Source organism: Pinus tabuliformis, chromosome 5_1 (assembly GCF_031772625.1).
Source record: "Pinus tabuliformis cultivar Carrire ecotype Pingquan chromosome 5_1, CPIR1, whole genome shotgun sequence".
In the NCBI taxonomy this organism is placed as follows: domain Eukaryota; kingdom Viridiplantae; phylum Streptophyta; class Pinopsida; order Pinales; family Pinaceae; genus Pinus; species Pinus tabuliformis.
In genome coordinates this window covers 150,978,150-151,000,197 of record NC_142305.1, presented here as the reverse complement: position 1 = coordinate 151,000,197, position 22,048 = coordinate 150,978,150, and the positions used below count along the sequence as shown (strand labels likewise).

The window sequence follows — 22,048 nt, the reverse complement described above, 5'->3', positions numbered from 1 at the left end:
AGAACAAAGTAGTCTGCAAGATCCAGTATGGAAGAAATGAAGAAAGAAATACTTGCAGAGATATCAACTTGGTAGACCACCATGCAGACGTTGTATAGAAGATTTATCACCTTGCACAAAGTGGTTGTCCATCTATACAGTTTTCAGCAGTAGTGCACGAAGACAGCCCAAACACTCAAAGACATCCACGCTGTCATTGCACATGTAAAGGAATGGACAATGAGGTAAAATGGGACCCTACTTTACTTGCACAAGATGATGAAGTTGTAGGCATAGCTAGACAATGCACGAATTTTGATGTTGATATGGAAATATGAGCATCTCCCTCCACTCATCACTAGCATTGAGGCTTCCTATGCACAGTTGTACATGAGTCTAGATGTCATAATGAGGACACACATGATCCCTTCCATCAAATCCCTCACTCAAGCCATGACAAAGAACCAAGTCATGCTGGAGGTCGATGGGTACATAGAGTGGTTGATGCACAAATCCACCAGTGATAACTTGCAACTGAGCACAGAGAACATGTAGAAGTACAATGGTGGTCTAGCCATGCTTAGGACAGTGTTGCGCATGCTTCAGGATGACTTGGACAGAGTTTTCAGAACCATATAGTTGGAAGCCATGAAAGTGAGAGTCTGCTTCTATAAAGACATCACCAAACAATACAGGGACACGATAGCATAGTACTAATCTTGGTATCGTTTCGTCACCGAAGACCACCACAAGGAGGTTACCGAGTTGGTCTTTCCCCAAGACCCCGAGTGATGTTTTTTGTCTTGTTAGACTAAATAAAGCCTATTTTTGTCCCACATGGGTATATGTGGAAATTTTATTTGTTAGAGTCATTATTTGCATACTACCATCAGTGATCCAAACTCCTCTTTTATATCATATTAGTGTCCCATTTGAAATTTTTATCATTCCACCTAGGTCGTCATGTAAAAATTCACTCACTGATGGTAGCCCAAAATCAAAAGTCACACTCCCCTCTCAAAAAATTTGTGTTTGTTGGCCCACCTTCATGTATCTTGCTAAGCATCCATTGACTATAAAAGGCTCATTTCATGTCAGTCAAGTCCACCTGAAGTCCAGTGATTCAAGGTTCCATTAGGTCATCTAGGTTTCATTTTTCCCAATGTCCAATAAATCACCATCTCACTACATAAGGCCAGCAAAGTATGAGATTAAAATAAATAATATCCCTTCTTCAGTCAAACAAGGGTTTACAAGTATGTAACCATGGTTGCTGAAGTTCCAAATTTGATTTTAAGCAAGGAATTTATTCCAGTTTGTAATTTTTATTTCAAGAGAGATGTAATAATTTTATTTTATTTATGTAATTTTATGTTTATTATATGTAATAAGTCACCATTTTAGTTGTTTACTAAATTCCATTGCCAAAAGCTTCATCATCATCCACCTGCAAAAGAAAAAGTCAGAAGTCAAAGAGCATTAGGGTGAAAATTTGAAAAGTGACATGAAACATTAGAAAATGGGTTTTCAAAGCATAAATTAAACCCATTCAAATATAAGAGCCCTCAAAGACATCAATTCAACATTCATTTTGACTCCTACACTCTCAAAGCATCCTCAGCAATAGGGAATTGTCGAGTTTCTGGTGAAAATGTGCAAAACAGGGGTAGAGGACGCATTCTAAGCTTGGAGGGCGCATTTGACCAGAGTGTTGCGTGTTTGCCTGAAAACGTTGTGCATTTCCTAAGGACGTTGCATGCCTGTTAAGAGAGGGCATGTTTGACTAGATTGTTATGACTTTACCCAAACACCTCTAGAGGTTGCCCACAGAGCACTACATCATCTCCAAGCTTCAAAATGTGTCACCAACATGCTCCAGCAGACATGTAGGTTGAAATAATATCACTCCTCTCCTCCATAGTCGATTTATATGATGTTTCATTGTGTTTTGGTGTTCTGCTAAATTCAAAACCCTAGTAACATAATCCCATTCCTAAATTCCATTTCATAGCTTCCCATTACCATTCCTGCATTTCAATACTACCCCCTGTCACCTCCCTCATATCACACATCCCCATTTCCATCTCCTTAATTTCCTCACACCATTCCATACTCTCTACACCTACATTCCATTTCATCATCTCCTTAGGGTTTGACTCCAATAACTCATGGCAAAAGAAGAGAACAGAAGTCATAGTGAGGAAGAAAGACAGGAGAGGAGGCTATCTAAGAAAGGAGGGAGAATCATTAGACATGAGCCAACCAATACCAAAGAACTCATGGCATCTCCCGTCACTATGACATGCTTTAACCATGTGGGTTGTTTTGAGTTTTGTAAGTACAAAGGATCCAACATCATCCTGTGTTGACCAAAATATTTATCACCAACCTCCATGACAACCAGGTAACCCTTGCTAGTGTCACCTTCACCCTATCTCATGTTATCATATCAGTTGCCTCTAGGATCCCATGTGTTCGGGAAAATTGGTTTAAACAAGGAGAATTAGATCATTTCTATTATGAGCCATATCTTAAAACAAGGTACAAGAATGAGAGAAAGCTGATTTTTCCTTTCTCTTACCTCCTAGATAGATATGTTCCCATGATGAAAATCATCAAGGAGTACTTCACTTGTGAGGCTAGGTTTACTAGGCTTTATTCCTATCATATCCGGCTACTCATGCATTTCATAAGAGTCAAAATGCTTAATATGCCCTACTATATTTACCGAAACATTGACAAGATTTCATTCATTGCCCAAAATAAAGATTATGATCATCAAATGCAAAGTATCTTTCACCTCTCCCTCATCAAGATGATAGTCCTCCATTACCTAGATCAGCTTAACATTGCATGGGACACCTTTATATCCAATGAGATTTTCATTGTCCCACCTATTCAGCATGGCCATGAAGCACCTTCATCATCTCATCCACCCACCTCCATTCCTCCACCTCAGCCCATACATCATTCATCTTCATCTAACGAGTCAGTCACACCATCACCTCCACCATCACCATTTCATGAGCCTATTCATTCACCTGGAAGAGATGAAGGTAGTGAGCAAGAACACATTGAGCATGGTGAGAGCAGCAAGCCTAAAAGGGTTGGTTTAGGTACCTTGACACATACCTATTAGAGAGGGCATAGGCAAGTGTTTGCCCCACAGATTGTGGGAGGGGCCTTGCCTTCTTCATCAGCAAAGCAGGTACAGAAGGGTAAGGAAAAGGTGATAGAGGCAGAGATCCAACAGCAGGAGGAGGACCTCCATGAGACAGAGAAGGATTTTCACTTAGTTGACCTAAGTGAAAATGATGACAGTGAGAACACAACCATTGTCATCAAGGAGAATAATGCACTCATAGGAGAGCTCCAGGTTAACTTGCAAAGAGCCAAATACATTATTTCATACTATGAGCAGGAGAACAAGCAGTTTGAGGTCAAACATGAGCTCATGGAGATTCAACTCATCAAAGCAAAGATAGAGGCTGAAAAGGCCAAGGCCTTACTTAATGAGGCATATGGAGAATATAGTGACCAGCTGGAAGAACAGGTGCCAAGCAGGCCAAGGACTAGAGGCCTAAAGAGAGCTTTGGAGCTAGAAAAGCAAAGGGAGGCAAAACTAGCTAATGAGATCACCCTAAATGAGCAATTTGCCAAAATGGTAAATGAGAACCCGAGAACATTAACTCGAGAGGGTAAATGGTCATCTTGAGAAATTCCTAGTCAAGGCCAACAAGGATAATGATATTCACAGAAAGATGGCAAAGTTTTATGCCATGAGAAACAAAATTGGAAGAGCCAAGCTCAAAAGAGCCCATGTAAAGATTGAAGCCTTGACCAAGAAAGAGGAGAAAAGGAGGCTATACATTCCTTCCGAGGCATCACTCCATGCCTCAAACACATGATCAACCATTATCCCACCAATTTTGGCAAGTTTTGAATTATTGTGTTTTTAAAGGCATTTTTAGCACAGTGAAAAGGGTCAAACGCGCAACACTGCTCTTTTTTGGGGCATATAATGAGAAAAAGGTCAACATAATTGGATTCAAAGTGATGAGGACATGCACCCTGTGCATTTTCTAGGCATTTGGAGACAAACATGTCAGTCAAAAAGGTCAAAAACCACCTTTCTGCCTCATTTCTGGCTTGGGCGCTACACGTTTACCAGTCTTGGGAGATTAAGTTTTTTATAGGGAAAATGAGCTCCAACCTGAAACTGAAGACATGTCTAGAAATTATACTTAAAGGGATTTCCAACAAGACATCTCGGAGCAAATTTGGACACTGGGAAGGCACCCTAAAGTAGCCCTGAACTTGGAGGGTGTGTTTTACAGTCTTCTCCAATTTTTTGACTTTCTCTCCTGTTTTGATTTTTGCCTTGGAAAATGATGATTTTACCTATGTAAATGATCAAATTGGATGTAATTATCATGTTTTTACTATTATCTAGGGTAAATGCATTAGCTAAATCAAGTAGATGAGGTGTAATGAATCAGTTCACTTAAGATAGGAATGAGTCACTTGGACCATCCTACAATTTAGCTATCAGTTCAGATTTTTGTGTAATATCTTCCTCACCTCATGGATTCGACCCCTGAGGATGAGGGGAAGTGGTCTTCATGTATTTTAGTCCCTTTCTTCACCATAGAGAAAGGTTGGAATCAGTTGGATGTTTGGCTATTGATCAGAGACACTAGTTTAATCAGTATTTGGCATAAATTAATGAATGAGTTGCAGCTATTTTGGTGGAACACTTTTGGTATGGAATTTTGACATAGTTTCTTCTTATGTTGCATATGTTTGAATGTTTTGTACTCCCATATTTCATTTCACTTCTATGATATGTTGATTTTCAAGTTGATGAGCAAAATACATCTTATATGCTCTGTTTTGGGGAAATCTTCAGAGTTTGTTCATTTTCTTTAGTTTAGAAAGAATACATGCTTGTCTTGCTCTTTCTAGAACCTCACTGGTCTTATCCATCTCATTTCATAACTTTAAAGTGTTTGAGTGCCTACCTACCTTGCTCCATCAGATGTCTGCAATCATATCCTCATTTGCCCTGGCCTAGTCTCTTTGACCTAATCATCTTCCAACAACCCCACCAAATCAAATCAAACAACCATTGCACATCATACCTAGCCTAAAACCCTAATCCATCCAGCCCTCCTGGCTGTGATTCTTTGGAGAGATCCCTCTCCGACTTAGTACGGCAAGCTACCAAGTCAAAAGGTTAGTCTATGGTTACCTCAGCTGGACTCTTCCTCAACCTTGAAGATCCAGAGGAGTGATAATAGTATTATTGTAAATATGTTGTAAGTGAAATTCCAAGTGTCACTAGTGGACTGTAAACAATCACTATGTAATGTGAAGAGTCATGAGGGTATTCCAAGAGTCATGAAGGTAGTCTAAGAGTCAAAGGGGAATGTCAAGGATCACCCCACCGTTTTCCATATATAGAACCTCATAACTCATAGTACAGGTTTTTAGGAGCCAAGCTTTTGGCTAGCCATTGCTTAGAGAAGGCTTAGAGAGTATTGGGACAAGCCTTGGCTTCTCCACAGTGTACAATGAGTACATCTCTTTGGAGGAGCAGGCAGTGTTGACTATAATGTTCCATTATTGGGGCTAGTGGTTGTTAATGGTGTATGTATGGATGGAACTTTCACTTAGTAATATAACTGAGCCAACATGTTTTCATGCATATGTGTTTATTGTAGTTCAACTATTCTGGTTACTTTAGCAATGTATGTTATCTCACTTACACATTTGTGTATGAACTATTTTGTATACGATTGTACGAATCTTGTTGAAGACGTGTTGTTGTATTAACCCATCACTTTAGATTGTGGACTATTCTGCTTCCTACCTATGATGTCATTCATCTCATGTGTTCCTTTTAGGCTGTGTACTATTACAAGCTTCTAAGGGACACACTTCTTTTTCCCCTTGTGTGATAGACCCCCATGCATCTCACTTGACTGGTTGCAAGGTCACACACATGCTTCCGACAAAGTTATCATACTTATCTCTGTGCGCTACCGCAGTCAAGGCACTACTGTACTACCCACTGCTAGGACTCCTACTCCAAATGGTCTGAGGTCTAGTTGGGACTTCTTACCGGGGAGATCTCCTGACATGTTGGCGGGTCTAGCATCGCCAACACTTTCATATGATGATGTGTCGTCATTCATATGGTCCTTGCATTCACATCGAAGCTATTTAGCTCATCACATCCTTCAAATTTTATTTCCTTATGACAAATCACATCTTTCTTATTTTCTTTTCTCATGATAAGTGATTTTTCTTCCTTCTTTTACCACATTACAATATTTTATTTCATGTAGTATATTACACCATAAAATTTTCATAGTGTAATACATCACATCGCCCATCATGTCATTGAAAGGTTTATTTGCTTATGATGTATTGCATCTTTCTTATTTTCTTTGCTTGTAATAAAGGATTTTCCCTCCTTTTATCACACCACAATTTTCTTTTCATTCAATTTATTGAACTAAAAATTTATCTTGGGTTGACTCATTGTACAACCCTTCTTATCCTATCGGCAACAAGGCCCTTTCCCTTTCTTTTCTAAAAATTCTCTATCTTGAGGATTTTTTTCCTACAAGAGTGTTCCTTTTTCTTATCACATCATAATATTTAATTTCTCTATAGTGCGTCACAGAAAAAACTTTTTCAATGCGACATATCACAATTCTCGAAGGTGTTATTTTATATTTCCCATCTTCTTCCTTTATTGCATTTCAAGATTTTCTTTCCATGTAATGTATTGCATTTCCAGATTATCTTTTCTTGCAATATATCGCACTAGAAAAATGTCTTGGTGTGATGCATTGCATAGTAAGACAAACATTCTATGCAATATTACAAAAACTTGGAGAATATGCTCAAAAAATAACCAAGTCTCGAAGTCTTGTATCTTGGCTTATAAACACCACATCACATGGAAACATTTTCCATGTGATAAACATTATATAAAAATAATAAATTATCTATGTGATACACACATATGAATGAAAATTGTATTCGCAAAATACACTAAACTTTATTAAATATTGTATACAAATTCCTAAGCCTTTATAAAAAAACTTTCTAAATATTTACTAAGTGAAATGACAAACCATAAATACATAGCTAAATTCTTTACTATATAAACCACATATAATTTGTAAATAATACACATTAAATAAAACATGCATATCAATTTATTCTAAACATTTAAAAATAAAAATTAGATCTTAAATAGAACATGTTCATTCTTGCTTGAATTCACACACAAAATGAAAAACCAAAAAATAATCATTACAATTGTAAATGTTCCCAACATAAACTAGCTTACCAACATTTCACTGGTTTAGAATGACTCCTTGTCAATCAATTTACGAGGGATAAACTTGTATGCACAAAAAGAATAATGCAATAGATTTTAAGTTTTCTTTACAAGAATAAAATCATATATAAAATCTTATTTCCCCAAAATTAATAAACAATAATAGTGTAAGAAGAAAGCTTCAACATTTAAAACAATTCCAATAATTTTTTTAAAGTTGTGTTCCACTCATCCATTGATTTTGTTAGACTTATCCTTTATACAACAAGGTAGTTATATGGTTTTCATTCGATCTTAGAACTAAAGATTATGATCAAATACCTAACTTCTGAAGTTATCTTAAATTAATAGTTTTTCTGACACCTACTTTGTTAGTACCGGGTAGGGTTCAAATTTGAAGTAGTGATTATTTTTCAAGAGTTTTATAGCTCATCATAGAAAGACATAAAATTATTTGTCATATAAATGAAAATTAAAATAAAAAATTATTTGTCAAATTTGAAATGGAAATTGTTTTTGATTCTTTTTCAATTAAAGAGTAAAGAAACTTTTCATATTTTTTTCTGCTTGTTATTATTTTTATAGTTTTTTTTTAAATTAATATTTTCTATATACCATATTAAAAAAAAAGATGATTTTTTCAACTAAAAGGTAAAGAAACTTTTCATATTTTTTCTATTTTTCATTATTTTTATAGTTTTTTCCCTCTATTAATCTCTTCTATATACTATACCTTTAATATATATATATATATATATATATATATATATATATATATATATATTATCCATACAATGGTAGTTAAAAAAAGTTATCATTTTTATACCATTGAAATTCTATTATTATAAAGCTCATGCATCCATGTATCACTTATTTATTTATCCTTTCCATCAAATATTAAATTTCCATAAATCTCATGGTAAAATAGAGTAGTTGAAATTAAATATTCCTTATACTCACTCAAAGTCAAACCCATTAAAATTTAAAATTAAACAAAAATAAACCCCAATTATTCTTCTCGCACCCCACCCAACACACCACATCTATGTTGGCACCCACCCCATGAACATTATTAAAATAATAAGAAGTTGAAATTCATAATTCACCGTGAAAACCTAAAATACAAAATATATAGTATTTATATAAATTGAATAATATAGGGATATCCACCCAAAACTTTTAGGTTACCTACAAGCTATCTGCTGTCTACTGGTAGCCATGATGCACACTATACACGTTAGGCTATGTCGTTGTCCACATCCCCACATATAACAAACCTTGGACTCTTATGCAAGTGCACGACGACGAGTAGCTAAGAAACAAAATTTAAGAATTTAAGAAGTATACACAGTGTTCAGTGACAAGGTTTTCGAATATAAGAAGTATATACAGTGTTCACTAAGATCTCTTCAAGTCTCTTCACAATAAGCTGAAAATAATTATCATTTCTGCAATCATGCATTCCAGATCATGACTTCGTCATGAAATTTGACTAAACCTATACGAAATATTAATTTAATATTTACAATTCATAAGTTCAAGTACATTTCAGAGTTTGTTCCTTCTGAGGATTTTAATCAAAATATCAAAACATGTTTAGTTTTGGGTGGAGTAATTTTACATATGTCTGATATTCATGAAATATCGAAGCCATGACGAGGCCAATAAGAGATCACGATTTCATAATCAAATCTGTAATTACATATGTCGCTCAATTACATCAAAAAGCATAATTTAGGCAATAAAGACTATGTCACTCCATCACAGAAACAATACATAAAGTACATCCTTCAGATCATCATTATCCTTCTGACCATCAATAAAGTCCATCACAGATTTGGGGTGGAGTATACTCATTATGGGGACTTTGTATGTGATTCAGCCGTCGGTCAGTGGAAAGAGTTTTCACTAAGGAATAGTCTATTTGGCACTGCAATTGCCACCGTAAAAACTAATAAGCAGCCTTGTATCTTGTTACAGAAGGAGGCTTAGGATTGTTGGATTTGGATTTTGTGTTGGTTAAGTTTAGATTCAGACTTCATCTTGTTTATTAGACAACTAGGTTCACATTGTAGTGTTCTAGTTGTCTGTTCATGATCTAGGACACCTATGATCTCATCATGGCTTATTAGTTGCCTGTTATATAGTTACACAGTTCCATGGCTCATAATCCAAATGTGTTGAAGTTTGACAACGAATTATGTAAATATGAGTAATAATTGTATTAGTTATTACTCGTTAGTTTTATATCAAAACAACAGTTATATAACGGAGGAGGCTTGTATAAAATTAGTGAATGCCCGAGAAATATAAATATGGAGGATCATTGTTCAATTAATAAAGATTCCAATCCCTTGCCCCGTGGATGTTTCCTTGACACCTTATCAAGGTTTTACCAGGTAAATCTTGTGTTTTTTATTTGTGTGTTTGGTTTCAGTTTTCAAGTAAGTTATGACTCTTTCTTGGTCTATGTGTAACTAAATCTTTGTTTCTTTCCTCATGTCCCCAATTATCACAACAATTGGTATCAGAGCAATTGAGTTGAGTCGCTGCATGTTAAATTTTGCCAAAGGCTGAGGAGAGGAAGGCGTGAAGTGTGGTTGAGCATTGTTGCATGAAAGAGTTGGTTCCCATTGCTGGCTGAACCCCATTTCTGCGTGGAAGGCGTGAAGAGGTGTGCGTGAGCCTGCCGCTGTAGAGAAAGACGGTTGTGTGAAGAAGACCCTCTGCCCTGCGTGGACCATTGCTGCGTGTTAACTGCCCTGCATGGCTTATTGTTGCATGCTCTCTGCGTGAGGAGCGTAAAGGCTGCATAACTCCATTGTTGTCTGTGTGCTGGAACAGAAAAGACGCTGCTGCGTGGCATGAGGAGGGTGAAGATGGTAGCTCATTGTTGCATGCTCTCTACGTGAGGAGCGTGAACGCTACATGATCTCTCCGTGAAGGCAAGAAAAAGCTTGTCTCTGCGTGAAGGCGAGCAGATCTCTGCGTGAAGAGGAAGCCACCAAACCCTCTGTCATTGCTGGTGTTTTTCTCTGCATTGAGGAGGAGCATGAAGAAGAAGCCGCCAAATCCTCTGTCATTGCTGGGTATTTTTTCTCTGCGTTGAGGAGGAATACGCTACCGGTCCACATCTACGTGAGTGTGACCAATTTTGGAGTTGTGGATGAGGGGGTTGCGTTGACTGCACAGGCTGCGTTGCTGGAACCCATCGAGGAAGCACCTGCATTTTGCGTGCTGCCAGAGCTTGATCGACAGATATGGATCCAGGTATTTTTTTAATGCTCGAGAGAAATTTATTTTTCCAGAAAATTTTCAGAGATTTAAAAAAATAAACAAATAAAGGGGTGGATTTATTCAAATTTTGGAGGAAAGAACTTCAAGAAAATCAAATCAGAAATTTTGTTGAAAACAAATAAAAGGAGTTGATTTATTCAAATTTGGAGAAAAAAAAATTCAAGAAGATCTTTTTTTGTTTTCACAAACACAAAGGGGTTGAAATGAAAGAAAGGGTTATTTTATTTACACATAAGTTTTTTTTTTTAAATATAAACCCTAGTTGAAACACTGAAGATTGAAACCCTAGAAAAATGGCGAAGATGTCGAATGCAAAATTCGAGGTGGAGAAATTCACCGGAAAGAGCAATTTTGCTCTTTGGAAACTGAAGGTTAGGGATCTTCTTGTGCAACAACAGTTGCACAAGGCATTGGAAGGGGCAACTAAGAAACTTGCAACCATGACTGATTCAAACTAGCAGGACTTGGATGCCTGAGATCTCAGTACCATTAGGTTATGCTTGGCGGATGAGGTTCTCTTCAACTTTGTTGAAGAGAGTACAACTTCAGGTTTATGGGGAAAACTAGAAAAACTCTATATGACAAAGTCATTAACCAATAGAATTTATCTAAAAAGACAGTTGTATAGTCTTCGAATGAAAGAAAGTTCAAAAGTTGCAGAACATTTGAATGTTTTTAATACACTCATATGCCAATTAACAGATATGGAAGTTAAGATTCAGGGAGAAGATAAAGCCATAACCTTGTTGTGTTCTCTGCCTGAATCATGGGATCACTTCGTAACTTCAATCAACTTGAGCACTGCTGATTCTTTGAAGTTTGAATCAGTCGTGGGAGCTCTCTTGTCTAAAGAAGTACGAAGGAAATCCACTACTGAAACAGCTGCATAAGAATCCATGGTAGCTAGAGGACGTTCAAAGGAAAGAGGAGAAAAACCAAGGGGATCTTCTAGATCTAAATCGAAGGGAAAGAAGTGTAAGGTAAAATGTTGGCACTGCAATAAAATTGGACACTTGAAGAAAGACTGTTGGAAATGAAAAGAATCCGATAACCTGAAGAAGGAAGCGAATCAGGTCGATTCAGGTATGATAGACGAAGTTTTATCTGCTGAAGAATTATGTATGATAGATGAAACTTCACCTGAATGTAATGTCTCTCAGGGTTTAGAAAGCTGGGTGTTAGACTCTGGTGCTTCTCATCACATGTGTCCACACAGAAATTGGTTTACTTCGTATGAAAATGTAAATGGTAGTTCTGTGTTTATGGGTAATAATGTGTCATGTCAGACTATTGGGATGGGGAATATCAGGATTAAGATGTATGATAACATAGTTAGAACATTAACTAGTGTTAGACATGTACCTGATTTGAAGAAAAAATTGATTTCTTTGGGAGTGTTGGATTCAGATGGTTATAAGTTTACAGGTCAGGATGGCGTCTTGAAAGTCTTTAAAGGAGCCCTAGTGGTTATGAAAGCAGAAAAGGTCGGAAATCTTTACAGGTTAAAAGGAAGTACTCGAGTCAGTGAAGCAACGGTTGCATCAGAAAAGGAAGAAGCAGATACTCGTCTATGGCATCAGCGATTGGGTCACATGAGCGAGAAAGGTCTTCAGATACTGATGAAACGTAAATCTCTTCTCGATCTGAAATCTTTGAAGTTAAACATTGTGTGTATGGAAAATAGTGTAAACAAAGATTTAAAACTGGAAATCATAATAGTAAAGATATTTTAGACTATATTCATTCTAATTTGTGGGGACCATCCCCTGTTGTAGTATCATATGGAGGTGCTCTATATTTTTTAACATTTATTGATGATTTCTCCCGTAAAGTTTGGGTCTTTATGCTAAAAAGGAAAGTTGATGTATTCAATATCTTTAAACAATTTAAAGCAATGATAGAGAAAAGAACAGGCAAATCTATTAAATGTTTAAAAACTGACAATGGTGGTGAGTTCACTTCAATTGAATTTGAACAATACTATAAATGAGGGAATTATTAGACACAAAACTGCTGTTTATACTCCTCGGTAAAATGGTGTTGCTGAGCGTATGAATCAGACTCCTATGGAAAGAGCTAGAAGCATGATCAGCAATGCTAACTTGCAAAAGGAGTTGTGGGCAGAAACAATATCCACTGCTTGTTATTTAGTTAATAGATCACCTTCAATAGCAATTAATTGTAAAATTCCTGAAGAAGTTTGGACAAGTCAATCTTGTGATTATTCACATTTGAGGATATTTGGTTGTGATGCTTATTCTCTTATTCCTAAAAATCAGTGTTCAAAATTAGATCCAAAATCGAAATGTTATGTATTTCTTGGGTATGACTATGCAGTGAAAGGATACAAGTCGTGGGATCCTACATTGCGGAAGATAGTCATTAGTAGAGATGTAACATTTGATGAATCTTCTCTTTTAAAATCAAATGTTGAAATAATTGAACAGGAACGGGTATCGCCAAATCAACGAGTTCAGCTGGAGGCTAAACCTTTCGATGACAGTCAAAAGGAAGGAGAGACTTCTGGAGAAAAAGGTGTTGAAGACACAAAGGCAGTCGTTGAAGCTTCTGAACCAGAACTAGTTCAGCAACCAGTCGCTCTAAGAAGGTCTACAAGGGAAAGAAAAACTCCCAAAAGGTATGAAGATTTTGCTTCATCTTTTGCTTTGATTACTAAAGATGGGGAACCTTCCTATTATCAGGAAGCAGTAGATGATACAGATAGCGAAAAATGGAAAACGACTATGGAAGAAGAAATGGATTCCTTAGCCAAGAACAATACCTGGGATCTTGTAGAGCTTCTTGAAGGGAAGTGTTGTTGTATGCAAGTGGGTCTTCAAACTGAAACGGAAAGTTGATGGAAGTATCGAAAGGTATAAGGCGAGACTGGTAGCAAAAGGGTATTCTCAAGTTGAAGGTATAGACTTTCATGAGATTTTTTCTCCAGTGGTAAAACTTGTTTCTATTCGTACTGTGTTGGCATTAACTGCATTACTTAACCTTGAGTTAGAACAGTTAGATGTTAAAACAACGTTTCTACATGGTGATTTGAATGAAGAGATATATATGGAACAGCCAGAAGGTTTTGTACAAAGTCGCAACAGAAGATTAGTTTGCAAGCTCAGGAAATCATTGTATGGTCTGAGGCAGTCTCCCAGACAATGGTACGAGAAGTTTGATTCCTTCATGGTGAGCCAGAACTTTATAAGAAGTGAGTATGATCATTGTGTACACTTCAAAAGTTTCAATGGCATATTCATTATCTTAGCGTTGTATGTTGAGGATATGCTTATTGCAAGCAAAAGCATGGAAGAGATCAACAAGTTAAAGGCTCGGCTCTCTAGAACATTTGATATGAAGGATCTTGGAGCAGCAAAACATATCTTGGGCATGGAGATACACAGAGACAGGGAAAATGGTAAGCTTTGGTTATCACAGCAGAAGTATGTGGAGAAAGTACTTGAAAAGTTCTCTATGAACAATGTGAAACATGTTAATGTTCCACTAGCTTCCCATTTTAAGCTTTCTTCGGTTTTGAGTCCTAGAACTGATGAAGAAAAGAAGTATATGTCTCATGTACTATATGCAAATGTTGTAGGCAACTTAATGTATGCGATGGTATCTATAAGACTTGACATTTCACATGTAGTTGGAGTTGTCAGTAGGTCCATGGCAAATCCAGGTGAAAAACATTGGCGTGTGGTGAAATGGGTGCTTCGATATCTAAGAGGCACAAGTGACCATTGCATCATCTTTAGTGGTAGTGAAGGATCAGTCTGCAGATATGTAGATGCTGATTATGCAAGTGATTTGGACAAAAAAAGATCTACTACAGGTTATGTCTTTACTCTTGCAGGTGGAGCAATTAGTTGGATGTCAAAGCTTCAAGAAACAGCTGCATTGTCCACTATCGAAGCAGAATATATAGCTGCTTTAGATGCCAGTAAAGAAGCAATCTGGTTAAAGGGTTTTCTTGATAAGATTGGAAGGATGCAGGAGAAAGTGAATGTACTTTGTGACAGTCAAAGTGCTATTCACTTGGCTACAAATCCTGCTTATCATAGTAGAACCAAGCACATTGATGTAAGGTATCATTTTCTGAGACATGTGATCGATGGCGGAAAAGTAGCTCTTCAAAAGGTCCATAGGCGAGAGAATTGTGCAGACATATTCACAAAGCCAATTACAGTAGAGAAGCTGCGATGGTGTTTAGCTTCTCTTGGCTAGCAGAAAAGATGATGAATGGGCATGGGCAAGGGATTAGGAAAATTGTTATCAAGGTGGAGTTTGTTGGAAGTTTGACAACGAATTATGTAAATATGAGTAATAATTGTATTAGTTACTACTATTTACCGAAACAGTAGTTATGTAACGGAGGAGGCTTGTATAAAACTAGTGAATGCCCGAGAAATGCAAGTGTGGAAAATCATTGTTGAATTAATAGAGATTCCAATCCCTTGCCTCGTGGATGTTTCCTTGACACCTTGTCAAGGTTTTACCACGTAAATCCTGTGTTTTTTATTTGTGTGTTTGGTTTTAGTTTTCAAGTCAGTTAAGAATCTTTCTTGGTCTATGTGTAACCAAATCTTTGTTTCTTTCCTCGTTTCTCCAATTATCACAACAAAATGCCAATGTAGAAATTTTGAATGGGGATAAATAATTCCATGTATTAAACACCCATGTTCTTACCCTGGCTTATTGTCTCTCTGTTACCTGGTTATAGAGCTTCTAAATTACCAAAACTTTACTCCATAATAGCAGGCACCCACTTTTCCACTGTGGCTTACTGATCACCTGCTACCTGTTAGCTGTTGTACTGTTTGTAATCAGAGAAGCAGTGTCCAACAATTATGTCAATTCCAATATCTATACTATATATTATTGTTATTCAGTATATGGTTGTTGCTGATGGAACGGTAGAGCCCGGATCCCGTCTTAGGCCTTCTTTGCCTTCCTCCTCCAAGAAACAACAGTTTTGGAAATCCCAGAGTGGCATCTTTCGCTTTGGCTTTCACCCAGATGGAAAGGATGGACTGTATGTTCTGGCAATTTCAATTGCTGACACTAAAGACGGAACTCTGGTGTGGAATGCAGGTGAGAATGGTGGCATCAGAGTGGGTGACAGAGCTTCCTTTGATTTCCAGATTGATGGCAACCTTGTGTTGCTCAATGGAACGAACACCGTGGTGTGGCAGACTAATACTGCCAACCGAAGCATAATCTCTGCTGCCATGCAGGGCAATGGCAATTTTGTAGTGAAGAATAGCAGTTCCAGCAGTGTTTGGGAGAGTTTTGTCAATCCATTTGATACCCTCTTGGTTTATCAGAATTTCAGTGTGGGACAAAACCTCCACATATATCCTTATTCATTCACTCTGGAGCCTGGGGGAAACTTCACATTGAAATGGAGGAACAACATTACATACTGGAATCAGGGTGCCCTAAATGGCTCCAGGGCATATCTCGATAATCAAGGAATTTTTACACTCTGCAACTCTTCTCGTGATCAGCTTTGGACTGCATACAGAAGCCATTACACGGAGCCCTCTATCACGCTGCGAAGGATCAGGCTCGAATCAGATGGAAATTTGAGGACCTATGGGTGGGTTAAAAGATATCGAACATGGCAACTGGGATGGAGTGCAATAGAAGACCAGTGTCAAGTCTATGGATGGTGTGGGAACATTGGGGTGTGTGTATACAATGACACAAGCCCTTATTGCATATACCCATCTGCAGATTTTGTTCCCATAGACCCCAAAGATCCCACCCAAGGGTGTAGAAGACTGCAGGACCTTACAAGGTGTACTAACCAGAGCATCGTTGTATTGAACCATACTCAATTCTTCTCTTATCCTCCAAAACCAGACTCAAAGTCAGACATACACTACTTGGGCATCAACAATTGTGAGCAGAACTACTGCCTCAGTACTTGGGCATCAACAATTGTGAGCAGAACTACTGCCTCAGGAATCCATTGTGTGTTGCATCTACAGTCATGGCCGATGGTTCGAGCATTTGCCCAATAAAGGCAGAGAATTTCACATGTGCCTATCAATCAACAGCTCTTTCAAGCACTTCTTATGTAAAGGTATGTGGCGAAGGTCATCCTCCAGCACCACCACCTCCTGCAATTAGGACTGTGAATTCATCCGAGGTATCTGCCATTGCAATAGCAGCAGCAGTTTTAGTACCTATTATTGCCTTGATTACTATCCAGACGTCCATTTGGTGGATTCTCTGTAGAAATAATCCTAGGTTTAGATTTGGACAGGTACCAGCCCAATACACACTCCCGGATTATGCCTCGGGGGCTCCAGTTCAGTTTTCCTACAAGGAACTCTAGCACTTTACAAGGAATTTTACGCAAAATTTGGGTTCGGGTGGGTTTGGAACAGTGTACAAGGGAGAATTGTCCAACAATACCATAGTTGCTGTCAAGCAGTAGGAAGGGATCGAACAAGGTGAGAGGCAATTTCACATGGAGGTGGCAACCATCAGCAGTACTCATCACTTGAACTTGGTTAGGTTAATTGGATTTTGCTCAGAAGGCTGCCATAGATTGGTGGTTAATGAGTTCATGAAAAATTCTTCTTTGGACACATTCCTTTTTTCTTCTCCAGAGCAATCCAGGATGCTAGATTGGGATAAGCGCTTTAGAATAGTCCTTGGGACTGCAAGGGGCGTTACTTACTTGCACGAAGAGTGCAGAGATTGCATTTGATATTAAACCCGAGAACATACTCCTAGATGATAATTTCAGTGCAAAGGTCTCCGCCTTTGGGCTTTCCAAGCTCAACACCATCAGAGATCATCAAAAGTGCTCATTGACTTGTGTTGAAGGAACCAGAGGATACCTGGCTCCGGAATGGCTTGCCAATTTGCCCATCACAACCAAGTCTGATGTTTATAGTTATGGCATGGTTTTGCTGGAGATCATAGGTGGTACAAGGAATTTTAATACTATGGCCTCAAGGAGAAAGAAATTCTCAATATGGGCATATGAGGAATTTGAAAGGGGAAACATTCTAAATATTTCAGCCGAGAAACTGGGTGGAAATATTAATATTGATCAGGTGAAAAGAGCACTTCGAGTTAGTTTTTGGTGCATTCAAGAGCAGCCCTCAGAGCGGCCAACTATGGGGAAAATTGTCCAGATGCTGGAGGGGATATTGCCTATTGAAAAACCACTTGCTCCTAAATCTTTGGAAAGCTTTGAAAGCAGTACCAGTGGTAGTACTAGCGAACTAGCACTCTCAGTGTTTGCAACATCCAGTCATCCTGTTTCTTCAATGTCCTCTGTGAATGCCACTCTGTCTTCAAATCTTTAAAAAATATGGAAGAGAAACTCTCCAGCAGAAGGTAGCTATCTGCTCATGGCCATTCAAGTATGAAACTTATTACAAGATAAGTTCATTTTACTTTCCTGCTCAATGGAAGGATCACCATTACTTGGTTTCTTGTGTAAAATTCAGACAAAGGAATTAGTTTGTATGTTTTATTGTGCCATTGCAGGTTTCAAAGGCAACATATAGAGGACATCTATATTAAATACACACTTGCCTTGCTAGCGTTCATAGCCTCTGAGAGGGCGTGTGTATACAAAAAGACAAACTGAATATTGTAATGCTAAAGAGGCCACTTTGATTTGTCAACTGCATTTTAATTTTGGAATAGATTATTCAAGCTCAGGGTTGTAACTTTTTAATTTCAAAAGTAAGATTTTTACCAGTAGAAGGAAATCTAGGAATGACAGATTATATTTTTGCTTTTTGGCATTAACCATTAACATGCGTTATCTCCGTTAGATAGCTGAAGTCTGAGATTCTGATTCTATCAAGATACTCTTATTACTATAAATTCTAGGAAAATGCTTATTATTTTATTTCCCATATTTGAACACTGATACATCTTTCTCTGTAAATGACTTCTTTAGTCACTGTGTTGAATTCTCCCACACAGTTTTCCATACAAATATTTTACTAGAATATTTTTGAAAAGTAAATATTTCAAAAAGTTTAATTATATAAAAATATTGACAGTGTCCGGAAGATGGATCTTTAGTAAATTTTCTAAAACATAATGAAATACAAAAATATTATCCGCACTCTTTGATCCATCTTGATTCATAGTCGTTTTTGGCAAATGCCCGTGCTCATTTTCATTGGTATTTTTCAAAAGCAGAAACAAGCTGGATAATCAAAGCTGGAATTTCAAAATAGAGCCAATTTTCAAAATAGAGTCAACTGTTAAATTTGATGGTTTTCACACTTTTCTGGCCTTTTTCTTAATATCAAGTGAAGATTTTGGGAGCTTTACAAAATTTTGAACTGTATTTCACAGGCAAATCACCCCATGATGAGCAAATTGCTCGTCAAATTCCATCCCCGTGGATAATAATAACAATTATTAGACAAAATCATTGCCAAAAGCAACATAAATCCACTTTTAGGGGTCTTTTGAGTAAGTATTATATGGAAAAGCATTTTCTCCCAATGTTAGAACTTAAACTTAATGCTTGAAATCTCTTTTTTCGTATATGTAAAGGTTAGAGACAATCATCATAATTATGGACAAAATTGTGATGGGAGAGTTATTTCTCAATTTGAAAGGTTATTTTTATTTTAGCTTTTTAATATTGACAAGTTAAAATAAATTAATTTTTCATATGAAAATGAAAATTAATTGTAAAATTTATGTATGTTTCACACTTAACACCTTTCACTGTGTCAAGTTGTATAGATTTCAAATGAAGAATCTTGTTCATAACCCTTCACCCCATGTACACTTGTACAAGTACACAAAGATGACACTAGTTCACTGGTATAACGATCTATATAGAAAACATATCAAGGAAATTTAATAGGAACATTTATTTACACTAAGTATATAATTCTTATGGAATGAATTCAATTGGAGCATTTACTTATAATCTATATAAGAACCATATGGAGGAAATCAACTAGAACCATTTACTCTTTAATCTCATGGATGATTGTTATATAATGAGACTATTTCCCTTTCTTACGTGTCACTGGCCCAGGAATTCAAACAATTATAATGAGTTTCTTTTTTAAGCAATCAAAATATAGTATTATTTTATGGATATCATTGTAATCTCCAATTAAAAAAAGGAAGAAAAAAAACGAAGACTATTTAAAACTGCAAAGAACACAATTTTTGATAAAAAAAAAATATAACTTACAAGAGTATTTTGCCATAAGAATTATAGATATAATGAGTAGTGCCCATGTGGCCTAATGATTAGTGCACATGTTTGTGCACTATGATGGGACACCGTTTACAAAAGAACATAAAAATAAAATTATTTTCCATCAACAAAAATGAATGAATACTACTTATTTAGCATTCAATTTATGATAATAAGGAATCATACATGCATTGAATCAATTTTGATCTCTAGTGCCTATGGTCATGTCTTCATAATAAGTAGGCATAAAGAACACATGTAAGGGATATTCATAAATGCAAACAAGTAGAGAAAGTATTAAATGCAAGCGAAGTGAGAAGATCTACAAGTGGAGTCATAGAGGTTTGGTAGATACCATTTGTAAATCCAAGGATCAAGAAGATGGGGAGTTAATTTAAATTGAAGGCGATTCCACTTGAAATTATTTCTGTGAGTAGCAAAACGATTCACTACAACTAAAACTTTTGATCTTCCATGCCCAGTGCTAAGGTGTGGTTTGGTAATATATGGATGAATGAGCTCCATAGCAATATGATTCTATTGTATAAAAATGATAACATTTTCTTTTGAGCTAACATGATATGGAGAAAATTTGTTAATATCCATTTTTTTTAATTGTTATGATATATATAAAAAAAAATTATAAAGAAAAAATTATTAATTTGATCATTTTTATTTCAAATTTGACAAATAATTTTTTATTTTAATCTTCATTTGTATCAGAAATAATTCTATGCCTTACTATAACAAGGCTAAAGTTAGAGAGTGGTCAAAGAATAATGATGATTTCAAATTTAAACCCTGATGCCAACTTAGAATGTTTTAAATCTCTTTTTTTTTAATCTCGAAATATTTATGGGAGATAAACTCAAGTGTGAGATCAAGTTAGTAGTTTTCAAATGTATTTAGAAACAAGTCAGCTTCGACACAATCCCCATCAGTGCTCGTTTCCACACACAGAAACATTTTGTTGGCAGAATTAGTGCAGAAAAGCATTGGGAAAATGTAGAAAATGTTCTCTAACGAATTCCTATATGAAAATGTCACTTTATGCCCTTCAACATTTTTTCCCCTTTTGGGTTAATGGTCAGTTTGCATTTACTCTTTGAAAGTATGGCATGTTAGATAGCTAATCCTCAGGATTAACCTTGGGTCAGTTTGCCTAGCTATTGGAGTCCAAGAACTCCCATAAACTAATTCAAATGTTTCCTATATGTATTAATATGTACACATTGTACATCATTGATTGAGAATGATTAATATACATTTGATTTGGTTTCCAATCTCGTGTAGTGTTCTATAGTGGTATAAGAGCAGGTGAGATGCTCTGTTGAATGAGAGCCTGGTTAATTTTCTCTATCAAATAAAATAAATTCTCTATCAAATAAATTGAATATGAGACTTCAAAGGTTAATTTGAACATTATCAGAGCTCGGGTTGAGTTGTTTCTAAACTCCATGTATTTTAAGTCTATGGCGTAAACGAAAGGCAGAGCATGAAGGCTGTGAGGATAGTTGAATGCAACATAAGGACACTCAAACTATTGACTCTTTGTAAGTTTTATATCTTTCAGTCATAATCAAAGAAGATTGGAGAAATTCAGTGGTATAAAGTTTTTTTTTAACATATCCTTGGAAGTTAGAATACATGTTGGAGTTTTGAGTGCTTGTTGTTCTCAATAAAAATTTCCAATACTAAGTCGAATAACAATAATTTTTGGATTGTTCGTTAAAAGTCTCAGTTGTCACTCATTGCTAAATGTGTTTTCAGCTATGAAAAGAGTGCAAAGAAGGCAGTGAAGTTTGAAGCCATTTCCCAAGACACAGAAGCTCTCAAAGCTTAATTGGGCCCTCTCCATTGGATAGTGCTCGGAACAAGCTTTCCAACGGTAGGTGGAAGTCCAAAAATGGACTCGTTGATCATAAATTAGGGCAGATTGAAGTTGTCCTTTGAAATCCAAAAAACAAAGAGAAAAGACCAAGGGTTAGGCTTATTGCAATCGCAAATCATCCAGGCCTTGAGCACAGTCCATTGTCTTATCCCACATCTCGTAGTCCCGTAATATCGCAGTCCCCATATCACAATCCCATAGTCCCGCGATATCGCAGTCCCACATATCGCAATCCCACAGTCCCACATCATCGCAGTCTCGCAATATCACAATCTCGTCGTCCCGCATATCGGACTTCCTGCAATCCCACATC

At 36.8% G+C, this 22,048-nt stretch overlaps 1 pseudogene; it reads left to right on the top strand.

Annotated features, from left to right (window-relative positions):
- Positions 1-15,569: 15,569 nt before the first annotated feature.
- On the top strand, positions 15,570-18,224 carry LOC149163863 (G-type lectin S-receptor-like serine/threonine-protein kinase At1g34300; annotated as a pseudogene).
- Positions 18,225-22,048: the final 3,824 nt, after the last annotated feature.